This window comes from Apus apus, chromosome Z, assembly GCF_020740795.1.
Source record: "Apus apus isolate bApuApu2 chromosome Z, bApuApu2.pri.cur, whole genome shotgun sequence".
Classification (NCBI taxonomy): domain Eukaryota; kingdom Metazoa; phylum Chordata; class Aves; order Apodiformes; family Apodidae; genus Apus; species Apus apus.
The window spans coordinates 18,752,132-18,768,765 of NC_067312.1; positions in this window are offsets into that span (position 1 = coordinate 18,752,132).

Genomic DNA, 16,634 nt, shown 5'->3' on the forward strand with positions numbered 1-16,634 from the left:
ATCCATAAATCAAACATATATTTAAGTTTCAACAGTACTGGGAAGCAAACATGGTGAATCAATTTGCTTGCTTATAGCCATGAGGATGTTGAAGTATTTCTCCTGAATAACAAGCAGATGAGTTTGCTCACTTTACCACAACAGCACTGATTTCTTCTTTGTCAGGAGCAGCAGGGAGAAGAGGCAACTTCAAAACTTTTCTAATTGCATTTAGCTGAACTTAATTTTAAGCACATCTTTTAGCTTTGGTTTTTAATCACAAAAAATAATCAATTGAAAGAATATTTTTAAGAGCTTGTGAGCCAAAAATGCAATTCTATTGCCAACACCACCTCCCCTGCCCATCCAGCTCTTGCAAGTATTTCCCTTCCTCTATCCTCTTATCCAGCCATGTCCTCCAACACCAGCAGAGGTTGAGGTCTGAAAGTAGAGGAAGGCAGCTGGCGAGAGAGGACATAAAAGCATTTTAGGTATGGAGAGGACAGAGTAGTTTTCTCTTGCTCTAAGCATCCTGCCTGCCTTAGAGAGAAAAGACACCTCATCTGCCAACCAATGATAATGTCTTTTAAACTGGTATCCTTTTCCTAATCAAGTATTTGGGAAACTAGAATAGCAATTTACAGTCCTAGAATTTAATTTTAAAAGAACACTTGAAATTGTTTATTTGGATTTTTTTTTAATTGCACATCTTGAATTTTCTAAAAATAAATATATTCTCTCCTTTTTTTCACTCTGAAGCTGTTTACAGAATCAATGTGAATTGTACCAATAGCTTCATCCAGCCCCAGCAGTGCCGTTTTTTAACAAACTGGAAGCCTGCAGCCTGCTCTAGTGCTTTGTCAGCTCCCAAATGTCATCTGCAACCTGCCAGCCACTGACTTACATCTTGATAAACGGTGTTTTTCATTCCATGTGAACTGAGTTTTGTTGTTGTTTATACCCAGCAGTATAGAACAGCTCCCATTGTCCATTGTTCCCTTATGTACTTTCAGAAAACCTGTTTGTTTCTGGCAGCCTTCTCTTCAAGGAATGTGATGCAGAGCACAGATAAAAGCACAAGCATCTGTTAAGATGATTGGCATTATCCTGACAAAAGTGTAGAAGCTGTCTGCCTTGGGATGGCAGGCACAGCCAAATCAAATTAGCAGCAGCTTCAATTTACAGTGGGTATGACAAAGCATATGCTTTAATTCAAGGAGACCATGCAAAGCTTGCTGCTTGCTCCCTGTACTTCGTATGCATGATAGTGGAGCACAGGCTGATTCGTTCAGCAGGCACTGACACTTGCACAGATGCTATGCTCCAAAGTGCTTTTGAGGGCAATAGCATGGCTAAAGACAAGAAAAGTTCTTGAAATAGTAGTTTGTTCCTGGGAACTTTAGGGAATGTTTGCAGTCCTAGAAGCTGGTAATTGACAGACTTCAAGTGTTGATGCTTTATTTCAGTCCTGAGAGATGGAGAAAAGTCTTCTCAGTCATTGGTGCTATTTCAGGCAACACTAGGAAAAATCTTGATGTTTTCTCATTCAAGCTGTGACCTGACATGACCCTGCTTAACTTTAAAATCTGACATGCATGGTTTGGATTTATTTTTATGTAGCCAAGCATTGAGCACATATTTAAATGCTTCAGGCCTTCTACTGTCAATATTAGTCCTCTGTTCAAAGATACATTGTTCTGTTTGGCTTTTACATAGCTGGTTTTGCCTTGGCATCCCTAAAATATATTTCTGTATCAAAAAAATTGCTGAAAACTGACATCCTATATGTTTTTTATATTTCTCACTAAAAATATATCTTTAATAAGGAACTAAGAAGCTTCACTGGTGTCTGTTGAAATTCACCACTATGGTTCTGCAACTATTTTTGTATTTGTCATTATTCCTGATTTGCTGGCTAGCTTCAACAGCATAACCTTCCTGAAAGAGACCAGCTGCTACCATTCCTTCCTTTCTCTCCTCCCCCAGGGTTTTATTTTCAGTTTTTGTAGTGCAAAATGCAAGAAATCCTTATAGATTCTTTCATCATATACAAGTGTAAAATTCTCTAAATATCAGCAAGCAAAAATAGCTGTGAAGAGTCTTCTGCAAGACCCCTGTCCCCAACACTTTCATAAAATGATCAAAGTGAGATGACTGGCATGTAGTCCAGGGAAAGACACTCTCCTATCACTGACATTTCTCTGTGGGCTGCATAGAGATATCAGGTTGATACTGTGATAGATTGCAATCTGTTTTCAGCAGCTGACCCAGACATAACATCATCATTTCCTGATTATATTGATATGTGTTTCTATTATTTGCTTATTTTGCGCCTTGAGAAACAATTCCTTTTTGTTGTTAAACTGTAAACAGCATTGCAAGGCCTCATATTAAATCATAATTATTTACCATGCTGTTCACGCACCTTTGTCCCTGGGGAATGTGGTGACGTGAATTTACAGGAAGATCGGGGTATTTCTCACCAACAGTTTCCTGTTATTGATATGCTTTTGTTTAGTTGTGATCTTTTTTTTACTCTTTCAGGTTCTCAGGGGAAAAATAAACAGGCACATGACATTAATCACAGTCCTTGGGTATCATATTGGAAGCCTCACAAATACTTTTGATGTGAAATGGTGAACTAGGTTTGGATCTTTAGAAAACATCAATGACAGGTTATTGTTTATTAGTACTTACCCTGCTGTTCTGATAAATTATTCCAATAACTCTTAAAAATTCTTTAGTGATCGTGTTCCTTTTTAGAAGCAAGAAGGGTTCAAAAGTTTATTAAGACAGCCTTGAATAGTTTGCATCTGTGCACGTAGGTTTGCGTAATTGGGCTAAGCTTCCATGTGAGAGAAAACACGGATCACATAGAGGTACAGAATTGATTAAAAAATCCAGAGTCCTTTCAGCAAATACACCCAAAAATATTTTCTTCAAGATGGTTTGCCAACTTACTTTCTTTATTGATAAATGAAGCCCCTATTGTTTCTGCAGAAAGGTAGTGTGTAATATGTATTCACCAGTGTAACTACCAGCATAGTTATCTAACACATAGATCCCAAATCTTTGTCAGTGGTTGTGGCTATCCTACTTTTATTTCAGTCTCTGTGGACCTGTGCTACACGCCTAGCCAGTGACCTTTGCGTAATATCTTGACTTTGCAATAAGAAGCTGTAGCAGAACAACCAAGAAATTTAATGTCAAGTTAGATTTTGGAGGAAGGGGGTTAGATGTTTTTCCTTCCAAGGCATTGTAAAAATATTGTGGTAAATGGCAAAATGGCAGCATGACCCAGAGAACCCACATCTGGAAGACCACCTGTTGGCTAAAACAAACCACTAAAGTAAGCTCACTAGTAATATAGAAGCTGTTCAACTTCACTACCAAATTCTTGTATTTGGATTCGTATTTTTGTTTCATGTATTGCTAAGTAGCATCCTTCTTAGAAACCACGTTGTAAGATTTGTAGCAAAGTCTTGGCATCAGACCTAATGTCTACATCCTATTAATGCCTGTGGAGTTCTTATATCTAGTACTTAGTGTTCTGCTTTGGTGTGTGACACCGTTGTTTTCCTTCATTGATGCTGCTAGCAGTTCTTAGCATACTAAGAACAAACCGACAAAAGATGTATGTGATATAATATGCATAAAAATCCATGTTCTATAAGTTCATGCAAAAATTTTTAATTGCCTTCTCCTTTTAGAGTATTTAACTTCTGGGTAACATTGAGATTTTATTTGAATTCTTAAAATGCTCATTTATTATCTTTCTAGCAGATTATGTTATCCAAAAGATTATAGAAGTTTCTCTATGTCCATGCACTGTCCTGCTCCCACTGGATTTCTGTGAATTGTTCTCATCTGTAAGCTCAGCCAACTGAGATCTGGCTGCTTTTCAGATGAGGAAATTCTAAGAAATCTCACGTTGTTAGGTTGCTCTAGTTGCAACATTTCATCCTCTGGACTTCCAGGCCCTGAAAACAATGTGTTGGTTCCATTACTGAATCAGATATATTCCCTCCCTGTAGCATCAGTTTAAGACTTCACAACCTGAGCAAAATAGCTTTTTTTTTTTTTTTCTAGAAATCCCACTGGAAAACAACAACAAAAAACCAACCAAACAACAAAAAACAGATGGTTTATTAAGCAGAACATAACAAAGCTTCCTATCTGATTTTGTTCTCCAAGCACTTTCATCTCTCAAACCATAAAACGGTGCATTCCCCCTAGTGAAGTTCTTTGATTCCATGTGAAGCTCAAGCCTAAGAGATGAAGTCACAAGCACATCTCCCTCTCTCTGATAAAATACTTTGAAGACCTTGGGTGCTTGGCTCTTTCCCCACACACAGACCTCTAAATTAGGGTCTCCTTTTATGTTTTTGTTCAACACACTGCCTTTTTAGCAGCAGCTGCTGGGATATCAGCTTTGATTTGTGTACCCATGAACTGTGCCCTGGCTATGCCTGAGCAATTGTGTGGGCTGAATGAAGTTGTGGGTTCGTATTTCATTCTTACAGCTGATGTATCTTTTCACCTGCCACCAGAGCCAATTGACCTGGTGAAGATGGACACAGTTAAAATGTTTTAGGAATTAATTAAATGCCTGATTTCCTTGTCATATCCAGAGTTACTCACCATATGAACATTCAGAGTTTTAACACAGTTCTTCCTTCCTTGGTAAGGGTTTGAGATAGGGATCGGGATCTTCTATTTAAGTACCCAACAGGATGGAAGGAAGTCAGAATTGCATTTCATCCAAATTGTTTCAGGCTCTTCATTCCTCCTGGTTTGGTGTTTGCGATCAGTCCTCAGCAGAAAGGAAGAGAAAGTGTCTATTGTTTCTTTGAGTCCTTAACCTTTTTGTTGCTGTTGTTCCTCTGTAGTTCTTTCTCTCTGCTAACAACCTAAAGAGCTGTTCCAACCAAGATGGTGAGAGCAGCTTATACTTATTATATCCCTCTGAAACCTTGGTTTGTGATTTTGATATTTTAGTATCTCTCTAGAGGATTTTTCTTTTTATTCCTTCATGCCACAGTAAAAAGTTATTTCTATATTTATTAAGTGCCTTGGGAAAGCCAAGATGTCATTTATGATCATTACAGAATCATGGCACCAAATCAGGATACCTTTCCCTCTGCATAGATATTCATGGACAGTTTGGTTGGTTTTATATTTGACCGATTGCCTTCATATTTGTGACACTTAAGAGGACAAATGTTCAAGAGAACAGACAACAGATAGGTGTTTATCCCAGCCTGGAGTAGTATTCTCCTGACCTAACTCAAAAACCTGCAGTGTGGACACCTACTGCTGATCTATTCTCCCTAGTTCCCCTACATAATCTACAGAGGAAAAGAAGTTATTTTAATTCCTCTTACCTTCTAGAGGACAAAAAGAGTAGGTCAGAGGAATGTGTGAAATTCTCACAGCTGACCTGGGTTTCAGAATGTAGAGGTTTAGCAGGAACACAAATTAATCTGCAGCTACAGATGTATGATCACTTTAAACACAGCATTGCAGAAGTGGTGGTTGGAGGGGACACCTGGAGGGCTTGATCCCAACCTGCCCCTCCAAGCAAGACTCACCATCATCAGATCAGGTCAACCATAGCTTTGTGAAGCTCTGTATAGCCCTGGCACTAACACACACTAGCTGGCCACACTGTTAAACTCTTAGTCCAGTTCTCAGTCTCTGCACCATGTCTCAGATATAGTCAGCCCTGCTCAGAACCCTAGCACTGCATGTGCATCACTTCCTTGCCGTGGCAGCTTTTCACTCTTGCTGGGGTTTTTGATATTGTTCATCACATCAGTGTGATTTAACCATGAGCTCAGGCAGTGCAAATCTGCGGATCATCACTGGGTTCTGAAACGAGTGCTCTGAGGGCTCATCCACAGTTACATGGAACCACAGATATAACCTTTGAGATCCAGGGTGCAAACAGCAGGTCAGCCTTAGATGGATCTGTGCACTGTCTTAGGTTCATAAGAAAGATCTCAGCTTTGCAGTTAAAAATTATTGTCTACCTGAGAGGTCAGTTACATAGATGGGATTTTAGATATGCAAGTGCTCCTTGGTGAAATGTGAAGCCCTCTTATCTGCTGTTTTGTTTGCCTACAGAGAGCAGTGTCCCTTACTATGCAAATCTAACTGATTTGAAGATAAATGCAGGCTGAAGTTGGACCTGAAAGCCAACTATAAATCCCAGAGTTAGTCTTGCAGGGCAGGGTGCTCAAAGCTGTTGGCAAATGTTGCCCTGGAGACAGCCTAGTCTCTTTGAGACACCATTGAAACCCAACAGTTAAAGAAACCATAGAATCACTCTGCTCTGTTTCGGAGTTCCTGTGGCAGTATCACAGCTCCCAAGAAAAGACCTGTTTGAATGCTGAAATCCAGCATTTCCAAACAGCTTCAGTGTTAGCTGAGAAAGCGTAACACGAGTCTATTTGAGTCCTGAAGTCCTGAAGTCTATTTGAAGTCCTGAAGACATTTCAGCTGTGGTGATGTCCTCTCCTGACTTACTCAGCTAATGAGAGCTGAGTCACAGCGATCAGGAGACTGACACAGAAATAGGAATATCGGAGTGCAGACACCCCCACCATTTATTCCAAAGGTGTTTACAGTGTCCAACACCTGTGAAATGTCTTTCATCTTGTGCAGGGAAATTTCCAAGTACTTCTAAAGTTGCACAGGTGAGTACAGTTTACAATATTACTTATATGCTTTAATTTAAACACACCAGTCAGAGAGCTGAACCCACTGGAGAACTGAGGTCCCATGCACTGAGATCTACCACAGAGAGTACATTTATAAAACAACGAAAAACCCACTATCTTTTCTCTTGCAAAATATTTATTCTTGATTTTCCTAAGATTTGTTTTTCTCTGACATTTTTCAGATATTGGTGCCAATGTCATTTTACAATTATTTTGGCTCAGACTACAATATATTAAACTCTTCCTCTCCACACAAAACAAACAAATAAGAAGAGAAACGGAAAAACCTTCATCTGTTGTCTTTTTCTTCTTCCTCAGAAGTAAATAGTTACCCATTGTTATGATAACCGCAAATCACTCATGAATGTTGCCAATAATACTGTGGGGAAAATTAAGAGCAGCATAGATGCCACTAAATAGTTGTTAGTTAAAAAAAAACTTAGTATGTTATCATAGCAATAGGCACTGATTTTATTTATAGAACTTCATTCTACAGGACAACATGCCTATTTGCACTTAGAGTGAATTATGGCATGGTACAAAGATGTATGTTTTTCATTATGTTTTCTCTGGATTTCACATAAAATTCAGGAAACCGCAATAGAAAAAAAAATGTTCAGCAGAATCCAAACCTGCAATGTTCCCAGAGCACTTTGTTTCTTGCTTTTGAAGAAAAAAAAAAAAAAAAAAAAAAATCTTTAAATTTTCCAGGTTGCATTGCTTGTTGATTTTTTTATTTGATCACACCTGCTTTCCTCCATTGCACTTTCAGCTCCCCAGATTCCACCCAGTAAAAATCCTATTTAAATAAGAGATTTAAATCAACATATGCTAAGCAACACATTTCAGTCAAGGTGGTAGAATACGAGTACAGTTCCATGTACAGTCTCCAAGTTTACACAGGGAGAGGAATTATTTCATTTTTCTTGACAAGAAGGGAGCTGAGCGCTTGGCTCTCTCCCTTGGAAATGGACTTCTTTGTTGTTATGATCCGAACTACTTGCCACCCCCCTCAGTGGGCTAGTGCATCATGCTAACATTGGCTGTGAGCCTGGAGAAAATTGCCAAAAAAAGCCTTAGTGGGTATGCAGTTATTCCGGAAAAAGAGTCTCCTGTCAGCAGAGCTTATTCCACTGTGAACGGGTCTGAGCGACGCCAACAAAAGTCCTCTCTTGCTCAGGTGAAGCGGCACTGCCAGTGTTGCTACAACAGAAAGCTTTTTGCATGCAGAGAGCCCAGCAGCATGAGTGCAGAGGTGATGGGTGAGCCTTGGTGGTGCACGTAGCCCAGCCAGTCCCCCAGTGCCTGTTTTGTCTGAAGAAATGGTTTCAGATTGGCAGCAAGAGGAACAGGCTTCAGAAGGACCCACTTGTCAGCTCCCTGCCAGGTTGCTTCCATGTGTCATTAATCCCTTAATCCACGTGTACAAGAGTATTGATGTTTGTGTTCATGTCACCCCACAGAGGTGGCAACTCCACCCCAGGCAGGGCCCTGATTGCAGGTTCACATTGCCAGGCCTGGCGGGTAGCCTCTGCACAGCCCATGTAGCTCCACTCAAAGCATTTTCAGGCGGGCTGTGAATGCAAGGGGTGACCCTGGACAGGGCTTGGGAAGCATTGGGTGCTCAGCAAGCAGCATGCCTGGGAGGAGGGAGGCACAGCTTCGGAGCCGACCAAAGCACTAGAAAAGCAGGGACATCTTGGGGAACTGAAGGATAAAAGGAAATCAAGGTTAGATGAAGTAATGTGACAGACAGGACCTGAGAAGGACACAATCTGATATGTAAAGATGAGCAGCTTCCCCTCAGTAAGCATTGCTGGGTGTAGCTTTATGGGTTTCTCTTCACTTTTTATTTATGTGCTCGCTTGTTTTTATTTCACAGGATCATGGTTTGAGTTGGAAGAGAACTTAAAGGCCATCTAGTTCCAATCCCCTTGCCATAGGCAGGGACACCTCACGCTAGACTATGTTTCTCAGACCCCCATCCAGTCTGGCCTTAAACACTTCCAGGACAGCACACCCACAACTCCTCAGGGCAACCTGTTCTAGTGTCTCAACACCCTCACAGGAAATAATTTCTTCCTAATACTTAATCTAAATCTCCCCTCTTCCAGTTCAAATCTATTAAGCTTTGTTCTGTCACTACATGCCCTTGTAAATGGTCCCTCCCCAGCTTTCCTGTACACCCCTTCAGGTACTGGAGGCCCTTCTAAGGTCTCCTCAGAGCCTTCTGTTCCCCAGGCTGAACAACCCCCACTTTCTCAGCCTGCCTTCATAGGAGAGGTGCTTCAGCCCTCTGACCGTCTATGTGTCCCTCCTCTGGACTCGCTTCAGCAGGTCCATGTCCTTCTTGTGTTGGGAGCTCCAGAAATGGACACAGCACTCCAGGTGTTTTCTCGTGAGAGCAGAAGGGGAGAATCACCTCCCTGGCCCTGCTGGCCACACTTCTTCTGATGCAGCCCAGGGCACAGTTGGCTTTCTGGGCTGCAAGTGCACTTTGCTGGCTTATGATGAGCTTCTCATCAGCCAAAACTCCCAAAGTCCTTTTGCTCAGGGATGATCTGAATCCATTCTCTGCCCACCCTGTATTTGCTATAAACCCACCTATGTTACATCAGTGCTTTGGGTCTCACTTTCTTCCTCTTTAAACAGGAAAGGGAAATGGGCTTTAGAGATAAAGATGCTATCGTTCTATGAAAGGTAAATATGGATAGTGGTTTTTTCTTACAAGTGTCGAGCGTAGTCATTCCAGGATGGTGTTAACAGCTCACAGCTTCAAACACTGGCTCAATGTTTCTTCTGTTTTTTTCTGTTTTCTTTATTGCATGATCCAGATCATGGAAAGAAACTTACTCTTACCAGGGGAAGAACCAGGCAGAAGTAGTATAAAGAAGTAAACATTTTAAATTTAGTTTAAAAAATAGTTTTAGCCCATGGCATGGGAGCGGGAATAGATAACCAGTTTTAGAATGAGATATTGTTCTATCTTACAGAGTTGGAGGAGAATGAGACATGATTTGTCTGCTGACATAACTTTCACTACACCTTGGAAAAGCATCTGTTGTGATAAAAAAAAATATATAAAATAACATTTGTAACAAAAACTAGGGGAAAAAATGCAGAGAGGAATAAACAAATTAGCATGGTAGAGAGGCTGAATTTACTTTAGTCCAGTGAGAGGCAAGAGAAAACACTAAATCAAAGCTCAAATAGCTACTCTGATACAGACAGCAGGAGTGTATATCATGTTGTCCACATATGAGGTTATACTTCCAGTCTGATTCTCCTTCTGTGTAAGTCATGCTTTGCAATCCCAGGGAATATCAGGGATACTGAACCATGATTATGAGATACAGATGTGATGCATCCCTATGCATATTAATTACCGCCAACACTTCAAGTAAACATACTTACATATGTGCATGCTTAGCTGCTGAGGCTTGTATGTGTGTACTTTTCTCAGAGCAGCATGGACAGCAAGCACGGGCCCACACGGGACTGGGACTTCTTTGTACTTCACTCCGTGAAAGCTCACAGGAAGACATGGTCTTTGTCCCAAAGCATTTTAATGTCTACCTAGAAACAATGGCATGAAGCAGAAGGAGGGAAGCAGAGAGGGAAAGGGACAATGAGGTCTTGCAAGTTACGTGAGTCAACTCCATGTACAATAGAATTGACCTGAATCATCTGAAAGGCTTCTCGGGTAAATAGCTTTGCTGTCCTGGTATGTGTCCGGGCAGCTGGTGCTTTTACATGGCTTTGATGGTCTGTCTATGCAGTTTTTGTTCTGATGTGGAGGATGTTGTTTGCATTACAGGAGAAGCAAACCTGGTTTTGAGGAGGGAAGTGGGACTTCCAGGCTTCAATGCCACAGCAATGAGTTTGGGAAATAAAATAAAACCTAGGACATAGCATGACTTTTACAGCATGTCCAAGGAATACAACAGGAACTGATATTGGTGTTACTATCTGTCCTTCTGGGCTTTTCTGCTTCTATAGTCCCAGTATGTTCAGAGAGATATGTGGGCAGGGGGTGTGGAGAGGATCCTTCTGTAATTTAGTTTATGTTCCCTGATAAATCAATAAAATTTAATTGCAGATGACAGTCAGCATATTCATCATGTGCACCTTCTGACATACAAACATTCTTGCATGAAAAAATACTGGTTCCCAAAATATGTGTATGAACAAGAATATTTCACATGAGTCTTCCAGGAGAAACAGTTGTGAAGATGCACAAGCTTGATAGAAGCAAGTCCATAAATGGAAGAAACATTCATCACTGTTTTGCAAACTTGCTGAGCTGTGATGAATCCATCTCGTGCTCAGAGATTCTTCATTAAAATTACAAGGCTCTAAGATACAGAGAAAGTGCACACCCTGCACTGCAATCAAGTCTCCTCCCATACCAAATTAGAGCAACCAGAAGTCAAACTAATGGACATCCTTCTTTTTATTAAGCCACTGGATGCCAGGAGGTTTTCTTTGCGAACATTTTGAAAGCACTTCGTGAAAGAGGATGATCCGATATGTAGGTCACTAAACTGGTACCTGCAACATCTGACTGGAGCCCTTGCTTTGGCACAGGATACTAGTGTGGTCCTGGTTGGGACACTTGTCCTCCTCTTTCCAGTCTGCTGTCTGCAAGCTGTAGTGCCTTTCTGTGTATGAGTGGAGAAATGGGGAACAAACTAACAACTGCAAGATGCTCATGAAGTGGTGGAGGAAGTGCCACAAGGTGGTGAAAGGTTTTGGTAATACACAGGGCTCCCAGTTGTTGTCCTCAGAAGAAAAATATTCTTACCAGCCCAGCCCAGGTTCAGCTGAGTTCCTATATAAATTGCATCTGTGCCTTTCACAGCACAAGGGCTGCAGGTACCTCATTTGCTGTTTCTCCCTGTGTGAGCGCTGCCAGTTGAACTCTAAATGCTTCTGTCTCCTTCCTTATTAAGGACACTATTTATAGACCCTTTGGCTGCATTCCACCTGAAGGTCAGGTTGTTTACATGGAGTGAGTCTATATTGTTTTTTTTTCTAAATAGAGAGCACATTTTTTAATTCATAAAAAACCCCCTCTCTTCTCCATATACTGGACAGATCTTACTTCTCACTTACAACAGAGTCCTGACTGCAAATCCAAGGACTTCCCGAGAACAGAGCCAGCTGAAAAACTAGGAAAGAAAAGAAAGGGTATTCACATGCATGCAGAAAGGTAAAGAACACCCAAGTAATAAAACCTAATAAATACAGATTAAATCAAGGGCATTTCTCTTCACTGTGTTTATGTTTGTATTTTTTGCGGCAGCTCCTGCTCCTCTGCTGAACAGCATATTAAGTCCTGCACAATTTCATACCCCTCAGGCAGTGCTACTGTTCCCATTTTTTTTCTTTTCTAGTCACTGGAATTTTCCTGTTTCCTCCACTGGAAGCCCAAATGGGTCAAAAGTTCTAGGGACCTGCAAACTCAAACAGAAAAGGAAAACGGCAGATTCTGTATAAATTACAATGTCTGTTTCTGTGGATATATTATGTGTTGCATCTATTTTTTTCTTCCACCAAATTCTCCATGTAGTATAAAAGCACTTTCTGTCCTGGTGGAACGAAAGAGTCCCTCAGTATGACATGATATGGTTCTCTCCTTTCTCTGCTGTTCTTTAGTTCTTCAGCATCTCCTCACCTCGACATATGATGGGAGGGAAAATACCACAAAGTCAGGAACTATTGTCTCCATGCTGATATTTAAAGACATAAGTAAAGAAAATGAGCCAATTTAAGACTTTGATAATGCAATAGTTTGTGGAACAGGAGTACATGGAGCAGGTAGAAACTCTTGCATGAACCACGTAGTTCACCTCCATCAGCTGAGGGAAGAAGTATTTTTGGCATTTTATTTTGATCCCAGGAAATTAAGTGCCCTGAGAAAGAGTTCTTATCCAGTGTACAGTAACAGAGGCCAGTGTGTGGCCAGTGAGCTGATTATAGTCTCAGACTTAATTGGAGAATTAAGGTCTTTAGCCTCTCCTGTTAATTCCAGCCACTGCCACGTCACACAGCTTCAACAGTACAGCTTGTCTCTGAAATGCAGCCTTTCAACAGCCTTTAAACCTGCTCTTTTCTTTCCATTACTGAGACTACTGTAAAGTTAAAAGCCAAAGGAATAAAATTTTTAAAATATTAAAAACTAAATTACATTTTAAATTATTTTTTTAAAAAATTAAGTAACTGGAAGAGCTTTGAGTACCCACCACCAAGTAAAGGCATCCAGGGTCCTGCACGGTGGGTACTGCTCAGCTGAGCTATGCCCAAACTTAGGGCAAGGGGGGAAAGAGCAGATGTAAACATCACAGTTGAATTTGCTAAAGTGTTGTGGGCAGCTGGGAGGCTTATGGGGCTCACATCAGAGAATCAATACCATGAGGCCAGGTTGGATGGTGCTTCTTCAAGAGTCATGTAAGAAAATAGAACACAATGAGTTTTAAGGAAGTCATCCTATCTTGGATCAAGAGGTGTGAGAAAATGCAGGTGGGCCACCAGTTCATTAATTTACTAGACTGGGGTCTGCCCAACTCTTCCTTTCACAAAGGAGTATTTTAGAACTACTCAGCAGCACAACACAAGCACCACTGTCACCTGCACTGGTATGTGCTTCTCAGGACAGTCCCCTGCCCATTGGTTATAATAGACTTGGTCACTGGGAAGAGGGGACAGATCCTGTGGAGGTCCTGAGAAAAAGACTGGCAGATTGAATGACTTTTAGGGAGCTAATGGTCATTATGAAGAGGATATTGGGGTAGGAGAATCTTCAGTCCTACCCAATATGACTATTCTTACTCCTTTTTTTTATTATGATTTTCACTGAGGTGAGCAGCAGCACTGCAAGATGGCTCTACCTTACCAGTGTTAGACTTGAGAATCACTACCATTTACTTCCTGTGTGAAGTCATCAGGTTCCTGGTGTCCCAGTATTTGGCCCTTTGAGTCAAATGAGTCTGGTCCCACCTTCTACTTTTGGTCCATCTTGGAAATAGACACAAATCTGACTAGATCATCTACTTATTGGGACAGAGCCAAGCTAGCTATAGACTTGAATACCCTAAGAACCTGGGAAAGATCTGGACCCAGGTATAGCAGATGCTGCCTCGGTTATTATTTAATTTTGTGCCCAGCACATCTGTGCAGTTTTCTTCAAGCATCATCTTATCTATGTTAAGTAAGGTGTGGTGGTCGTGATAAGCTGCTGTGCTTGGCAGTGCTGGGTATGCCTGCACACACACTGGCCGAAGGAGACAGCTGTTGTTGCTTTGCATGGTACCAGCCAAATTTCAGCAGTTTGAGGAGGCTTTTCTGAAATAGGGAGATGAGAGAATAAGGGAAGGGAAACAGATGCTTTCACTGTTCGCCCTCCTTCACTGTGTGCTCCGGTTTTGTACTTGCAGTTGAGCAGTGTCAATACTGCCAGCCCTGAGATTTCAGTCTCAATTGGGAACCAAGTCCAAGGAAATCATGGCATCAGCTTCAAAATTTTAGAGGTTTTAGTGTGATTTGGTTTTCATAACACCTTTTGGACTGGACATGTGGCTGCAGAGTCTCTGGGTGCACACTGGCAATGAAGTGCATGTCCTTGCAATGAGGTTTATTGTGGGGGAAATAGAATGTTTCTCAAAAAAAACTTTCTCTTTTTATAAACATCAGTTGAGATTCCTAAATAATTCAGTGAAGACAGGCCCTAGGTTACTGCATTTGGAATACAATTTTTAGAACATCATAACATTTACTGTTATATAGAGCAGCTATGTGTCTGTACAAGATTACAAATACTTCAATATATAAATAAGAGGGGGAAGAAAACCTTCCTTGTAATACAGTTTTTCACCAAAGCCCATTTTGTTCCTTTTTTTATTAAAGGCCATCCTGGAACTATCACGTAGAACTGGATACTGGCAGTTTCCCAGGTAGAAAGACCAGGACATACTGAAGAGCAGATGGGTTCTACTTGTGTGCTGCTGTTTTCATATACTTATAAAGCCTGAGCATTTTCAAAGCTGAAAGCTAGCAATGTAAATTTCCTAAATGCCTTTAGAAAACCAAGAACTCAACCACTGCCAAGAGAAACATGAGTTCCTGAAACTGGACAGCATTACTCAGGTTTCCTTTGAAAAAAAAAAATTTAAAAAATAGTCAGATGCCTGAAATATGTGACATGGAGCTATACAGGAATTAAAGGGAAACTGCATAGGAAGCGAAGCAAAGCCCAAAATAAAAAGCAGGAATGGAAAACTAAAAATAACAAACAGGAAAGTGTGACACAGCTGCAAGGGCTCTGGTGCATTCTCCCCTAGCATTGTACCTTTTTTTTTCAGGAACATACTAATATTGTGTTTGGATTTCAATAGCATTCCAATCCATTATTTGTTCTTCAAAAATAGATGTTTCTCTTGTGAAGAAGAAAGATGTTTTCAAGTAATGTTAATACGATTTCAGTTGTCCCAGCTTATCATATACCACTTTTATAGGCTTGGCACTTGAGCAGCAGAAAGTTTGCATCAGTTATGTCATCTCGAGAAAAATTTGTGTCTCATTAGAATGGTGAAGATCAGCTCATGCATAATCAACTGTTGCTCTTAATTTCAGTTGAATATTTACTCAACAGCTTTCAAAATAAGAAGAGAGCTAGCACATGAATCTGATTTGCAGCCACTTTGGAAGCTCAGCAGGTGGGAGGGCATCAGGGAGGATCAGGAGCTTTGTGTACTAAGAAAGTTAAGGAAATCTCTTCGTTTTTGTTCATCCAAACACAGGTTTGTTTGTTTACACTGAGCATTTTGCCTGCCCTGAGAATCCTGCAGGAAGGCAGAGAGGGAGAGACAGGGCTTCTGGGGCTGCAGCCAGATTCCAGCCTGTGCCTGCAGAAAAAACAGGTTCTCCAGGCATGGGTGCAAGACAACTACCCAACCACAACTGGGGCACCCAACACATGCACCCCTGTCACTGGCTGCTGCTACTTCAGTAGACAGCAAGGAATCCCTCAGCTTTCAGAGTTGTTGCTGTATTAACACCTATTTAATTGCTTATTCTGACTCATTCTGCAAAAATTAAGCCACACAGCCAGGTTGTGTGTGGCCTGTGGCCACCTAGAATATAGATGGACAATTAACTACACTTGAATACTGCTGGTGCCTATTTTGGGAGAGCAAGAAAGCCAGAACACACCAGTTTGTCATTTCAAGTTGCCTTGACAGTCACAAACCCCAGTGGAAACCACATTAAGACCTACTAAACTGAAGATGATGGTGCCTGTCAAGTTATCCGTCCAACTTGTAAAATTCCTATTTTCAGCAGACACAACAAAAACAGGAAATATTTACCAACTTTGCAGGTGTCAGGAAATACTTTTAAAGCACTGCTGTGACCTGACAGTCCATTTAAATAGATAGCAAGTATGTACAGAGCTGATAATAAATATATTTTCATTTAAAATACATGCTTTGGTGTGTTTGCTCTAATATGTATGTCCCAGAAGATCAGACATTTATATCAGACAGAAGATCACATTTATATTGTTAATCACACTATGGTGATTAGGCAGTGAAATGTCTCACAATAATTGTGTAAATGTATTTATATTACAAAATCGTACACTGAAGCACATTAATGATATATTGCACAGTTGAACCCAAAAAGCTGTTTTTCATTAAAAGTTGGTCTGCACTGGCAAGATATTTGTTTTATAGTATTTAAATGATAAATGGAATACATCTGAATATATTTCAGGGTTTTCTATTATATATATTCCATGCATCACTCTAAAACACATGATGATACATTCTTTAAACTGTAAGTTTCTGCAACACCCTGTAATATAGGCTGTAATAGAAACTATAATATTGCAGTACAGTGTCCTTGCACATTCAATATGAAATTAGAGGCAGTGCA